The sequence below is a fragment of the Mustela erminea genome, chromosome 11, assembly GCF_009829155.1.
Source record: "Mustela erminea isolate mMusErm1 chromosome 11, mMusErm1.Pri, whole genome shotgun sequence".
Taxonomy (NCBI): Eukaryota; Metazoa; Chordata; class Mammalia; order Carnivora; family Mustelidae; genus Mustela; species Mustela erminea.
This window is the reverse complement of record NC_045624.1, coordinates 17,139,135-17,145,134: the sequence shown is the minus strand read 5'-3', so window position 1 is coordinate 17,145,134 and position 6,000 is coordinate 17,139,135.

Sequence of the window (6,000 nt, the reverse complement as noted above, 5' to 3'; positions counted from 1 at the left end):
GTATTTGCAGATAGGGTTTGTTGAAGGTAAAATGAGATCATTAGGGTGGACCTTAGTGCGAGGACCTTCTAAAGGGGCAGGTTTGGACACAGACACATATGCAGGGAGAATGCCATGAAAGCATGAAGGTAGGGATCAGGGTGATGCTGCCATACATCAAGGAACCCCAAAGACTGTTAGCAAACCATCAGGTAGGGGACAGAGTCTCCCTCACAGCTCAGAAGACACCAGCCCCACAGACCCCTTGCTCTCAGACTCCTAGTCTCCAGAACTGGGAGACCATGAACTTTAATTGTCTGTGTCCTCCAGTTTCAGGTGCCTTTACACCAGCCCTGGCAAATAAATACAACACGTCTGTTGTCTTTGCTGCTTCTCATTGTCCTCGTGCCTCTCCAGTCTCCTCAGGTCTCTTGGGTTCCCACGGACAGCTGGTCTCCCTGACTCTAGGCTCCTTCCTACCCAGCCTGTTGGGCAAATCTGTAGGCAGAGCCAGCGTTGCTGAGAGGCTTTCATTCCTGCCAGTCCCCCATTTCTTACTACCTCAATGATGCATTCCATGACCCTAACCTGCTCCCCAAAAGTGCCCCTGTCCCCACCTCCCCCCCAGACAAGACCTCCACTCTCTTCAGACAGGCCTTCTCCCTAATGCGTGGACATGGACATGCATGCTCACGCCTGCCTCCCCAGGTCTGCTCACGCTGCTTTCCTCACCTGCCGGGCCTCCTTGCCAAACTCCTCTGCCACACCACCATCATGTACTCAAGACATTCGCCAACTTGGCTGGGTATTAGAATTACTTTGGGATTTTTAAAATCTCCCCAGTGCACAGGCTGTCCTCCCCTGGAGTCATGGAAGAGCCTCTGGCATGGAATGCGTGTGTCAGAATCGTTTAAAGTGCCCAGTGAGTCAGTGGAGAGCCAAAGTTTGGCAGTGACCTCATCTCTTGCGCTCCGCTCATGCTTGTCAAACTTGAAGTGTGCGACAGTCATCAGAGCATCTGTGAGGCCCAGGTTCTGCATTTCTAGCAAGCTCCCAGGCAGTGCCGTTGCTGCTGGTCTGGGCACCATGTGTTGAATAACAGAGTACTGCACAATTTCTGTCAGGGTATTGAGACTCCCCTTCGTCCCTGTGAGATTTGAGATGGTTTATGGGAAATACATAGACAAGAATGAGCCGTTACTTTGATCTCCGTCATCAGACATGCTTTCAAGGGGGGTTTGGAAACATCTGGAAGAAACTGGCAAAGACATGCCAGAGAGCGACAGCCATGAGGTGGGAAAACCAGGGGTGAGGATAGTCTGGCACGTGGGGTGGAGGGTGCCAGCTTCCTACCCCGTCTACCCCGGGGCAGCTGTGGACACAGCACCTTCACCCTCAAGATTAGCAAACCCTGGGGCCTGGGCCATAAGGGGGGCCCTTTGGTTCTGTGAGGTCCTGTGGTGTGTGGTGCTGGAGAGAAATCTTGGGCTTGTAGGTGTAGGGCAATTTGGGCTTCAGGACCCCTGTTGTGTCTCTTGTTCTCTCTCCTTGTTTGGTCTGGGGTGTGCTTTTGGCTTGGGAAAACTCTAATTCTAGAGGCAGTGGAGTGAAGATTCAAAGCACATGGGTGACCTTGGCCGGTGCCGGCCCATCACGTAACTCCTGGGGCCATCATGAATGGCGACTATAATGTGGATGGCATCCTCCTGGCAAGGTCAAGGCAGAGCCTGTGGCCAGGACTTGTTACTTAGGTTCTTCAGGTTGTGGCTTCTTGATCTATAAAATGTCGGGAATATTATTTGCCTTCCAAGGCTGCAGTGGTGAGGAAATGCGAGCAAGCCTGGGAAGCCTGTAGCCCTGAAGCTGATGCCTACAGACGCATGGTAATGGGCGCCGCTGGTATCACCATCATCGTTCTGATCCCAACTTTGGTTCTCAGTTGAGGGCAGGGCCCGCGTGCCCGTGAGCAGAACAGCTACTCAGGACTTGCTCTGGGGCTCTAGGACGCAGAGAGGATTTGCAGGTTCCTCCCTCAGTCAGCAGGTGCAAGGGCAGGATAGGAACCGGGCATTTTGTGTGGCTGCTTGTTGGGTATCCCTTCTGCTCAGGTCTGCACGATGACTTCCAGGATCCTTTGAAACTGTTTGGCCTGGCAGGTGCCTCCCTCTGCCTAAAAAAATAGGAAAGTCGATATTTTATGATTGCAGTGGTATATAAAGGTGAGTGCAGTCCAGATTGGATTACACTCACTTTTTTTCCCTGATTTTAAAAGGAATTTTAAAAGTTCCCTGACCGATCAAGTATAACTGGGGCCAGGAGCCAGGAGGGCCAGGAGCCCCAACATAAGGTGTTTCTTTCTCTTCCTTACATAGGCCACAGCTGTCTCTAGGGACTTCCCTTTTGTAATTTCCTCATTGCGCAGAGCGTGGGCTCGAGTGCTAGGACTAGATGGCTTATTTTAATACATTGCAACACGAAGACATTTTGTTGTTGGCAATCATTAGGAGACTCCTTCCCCAGCTTTGGGAACCTATTTCTCTCTGGCTTCCAAGGTCACTCTCAGACTCACTCTGGTCTCTCAGTGCCTCTCTGTGGCACAGCCTTGAGAAATTGGGCATGATGGGCTCTTAACACCAAGAGAGTCCCATGTCACCCAACCCAGATGAGTGGCTATGTGTTTGGCTATGTGTTCTCAAAACTGCAATTTGTGTCACATCATGTGGGCTCCTATGGTTCCCTGTGGACCCGCCAGTGTGTTCCCAGTGAGTACCAGTTGTCACTATCCTACAAGGCAGATTCCCTGCTCTGTCCCCCAAGAGATGGCCTGGTACAGACATGGTCTGGGTACTGTCACGTGTTACCGCTCTTCTCCTGTACCTGCACAGCTGGGAAGAACAGTACAGACCACAGTCAAGAGCCCCTGGTCCTTGTTGGATCCCAGGATCCCTTTGCACACCCTGATAGTAATAATTAGGGTAAGGTGAGAGGAATATGATCCTTTGGGGATGTGTCTCGGGTTGGCCTGATGGGGAAGTTGGGTAGCCTGACAGCAGTGGGTCCTTCTTCCTTTAAAGAGGCTCAGCCTGGAATTCATTCACACAGAACGTCAAGTTGAAGCCCATGAGCCAACAGGACAGGGACAGATCGAGAGGCTGAACAGTGACAGCTCTGAACAGATAGCAGTTTGCTGTTGGTTTTGCATGCTGGTCTTAATATGTCACTTCTTAATCCACATTTTATTTATAGCATGTTGCTTTCTCATTAGTTCTCAATAATTGATTATGTTATCTCTGAATTTCTTTTATACAATTGGAGAGCTGACAAAATGCTTGCTCACTGTTACCAAGTGTACAGTGGCAGCAACGTGTAAATCTTGGGCTAGATTCTTAGCTGGATGATGCAAGTTCTAGTTACTCATTAACCCAGACCCTCACAGAAGTTGTTAGGATGTCTCTTGCTGTGCAGAGCAGAGGGAGTGACATTAAAAACTAGGATTAGGGTCTGGGAAGTAAGATAGATAGGATATAGAAACCCCACAGGTGATTTCAAAGAGGTGTCTTGAGGTCATTTGAAGCAAAGACCATTTGGGGACTAGCAATGGAGGAAAGAGTATTCAGGTCTATTTTTAAAGGAGGTTCAAAGGCTCATGATGCCCAGACCAAACACATAATGACTCAAGAACAGGGAGAATGAAAATTGCCTGTTGATTTTATGAATATCATATGGATCATGGCACAGAGGGGTAGAGGCAAACGTTTCTGACTTAGGAATAAGCACTTCTGTAGTCCCAGAGGTGACGGGAGAGGATGGTTTAAGTGGTTGGGGTGATGGAATAGCCAGTTTACAGAGGTTCTTGAATGGGAAGGGGGCGCCTGGGTGGCTCAGTTAGTTAAGCATCTGCCTTGGGTTTAGGTCATGATCCTGGGCTCCTGGGATGGAGTCCCCATGTCCGGCTCCCTGCTCAACAGGGAGTGTGCTTCTCCCTCTGTCTCTGCCCCTTCCCCCTGCTCATGTTTTCTATCTCTCACTCACTCTCACTCTCTCTCTCTCAAATAAATAAAAATCTTAAAAAAAAAAAAGAGAGAGAAAGGTATGGGGAGGAATTGTATCTTAGGCTTAGGGCAGTCAGAAGCCATTGAGAGTCTCGAGCAGCAAAGCAAGGGAGCATGTGTTGCCTGGGAGCAGGGTCGATGGTCCGGAGGCTGTTCAAGGGCCTGGCAGCAATCCAGCAGAATAATTCCACTGTAGGAACTAGAGCTTCAGGAGCAGCTGGCTAAGCTGTGTCCAACAGTGGAAATTGTTGAGCTGCGGGGCTTGGGGTTGGTAGAAGTGCTGCCTTTGGCTGGGAAATATTGAAGGGCCTGTGGGATGTTCCAGTGGCCTCATGCACATAGGGTAGATGTAGGAATTTGGGAGTCATGGATAAATAGATGGTAATTGATGAGATGTGCACAGGAGTGCTGAGGTCTCCTTGCTAGATGATAAGGAGGTAGATGAGAAGGTGCCCCAGGATGGATCTCCCTGATCAGCAGTGTCTCGGGGATGCGCTCAGGAAGAGGAACCCTTGATGGAAATTAGAAAGAAGAGTCCAAGAGACGAGGGTCAATTAGGGCAGCACAGGTTCACGGAAGCCAAGGGAAGTGGTGAGTTAAAGAACAGGTCACCAGGGACGCCTGGGTGGTCAGTGGGTTAGGCCTCTGCCTTTGGCTCAGGTCATGATCCCAGGGTCCTGGGATAGAGCCCCGTGTCAGGCTCTCTGCTCAGCAGGGAGTCTGCTTCTTCCTCTCTCTCTGCCTGCCTTTCTGCCTACTTGTGATGCCTCTCTCTGTCAAATAAATAAATAAAATCTTTAAAAAAAAAAAAAAGAACAGGTCATTAGGAAGGTACAATGTTGGAAAGAAATCATAGATGAACTTGAAAGTACCTACTGGATTTAGCAACAAAGAGAACTTTGGTGTCCACTTTTGGGAATTTATTTATTTATTTTTTAAAAGATTTTCTTTATTTATTTGACAGAGAGAGATGACAAGCAGGCAGAGAGGCAGGCAGAGAGAGAGGAGGAAGCAGGCTCCCCGCTGAGCAGAGAGCCTGATACGGGGCTCGATCCCAGGACCCTGAGATCATGACCTGAGCCGAAGGCAGTGGCTTAACCCACTGAGCCACCCAGGTGCCCCGGGAATTTATTTATTTTTCAATCAACAAATATCCCCTGAACATCTGCTTACTCACACAAGGGCCTGCTCTTGGCCTGAGGCTTACAGTCTAGTAGGGGAGACAAGCAGAGAAACCCAAACCTGGATGAGGCTTTATCAGTGGTAAGAGCAATTAAAAAACAAAACAGAGGGACTACAGGGGCACCTGGTGATGGGTGGGAGGGCATTCAGAATGGATGGAAGGAAAGGTCTTTCTGAGGACGTGACATCTGACTGGAGTCCTGAATGAGAAGAAGCATTTGCATAAAGATCCAGGGGCCAGACTGTTCCAGTAGAGGGAACAGCTTATGCAAAGGCCCTAAGACAGGGATTCTCAACTGGGGGTAATTGTGCCCTCCAGGGGACACTTGGCAGTATTTGGAGACATTTTTGGTCACCACAAATCAGGAGGGATGGGGAGTGCTACAGACATCTAGCGGGGTAGAGGCCAGGGATGCTAGCAAACACCCTGCCATGTGCAGGACAGTCCCCGCAACAAAGAATTATCTGGTTCCACATATCACCAGTGCTGAGGGTAAGAAACCCTGCCTTAAATCAGGAACAAGTCTGGTCCATTTAAAGAGCAGAAGGGGGGGATAGTTTGGGTGGCTGTCAGTTAAGCGTCTGACTCTTGATCTTAGGTTTTGATCTCAGGGTTATGAATTCAAACCCTGTGCTGGGCTGCATGCTGGGTGTGGAGCCTACCTAAAAAAAAAAAAAAAAAAGAACAGAAAACTTAGTGTTTGGGGGTGGATGGTAGGACCTGAGTCAGAGAGGCAGCCTGGCAGGGACAGATGACAGAGGCCTTCCAGGGCTTGGTCAGGGGTTC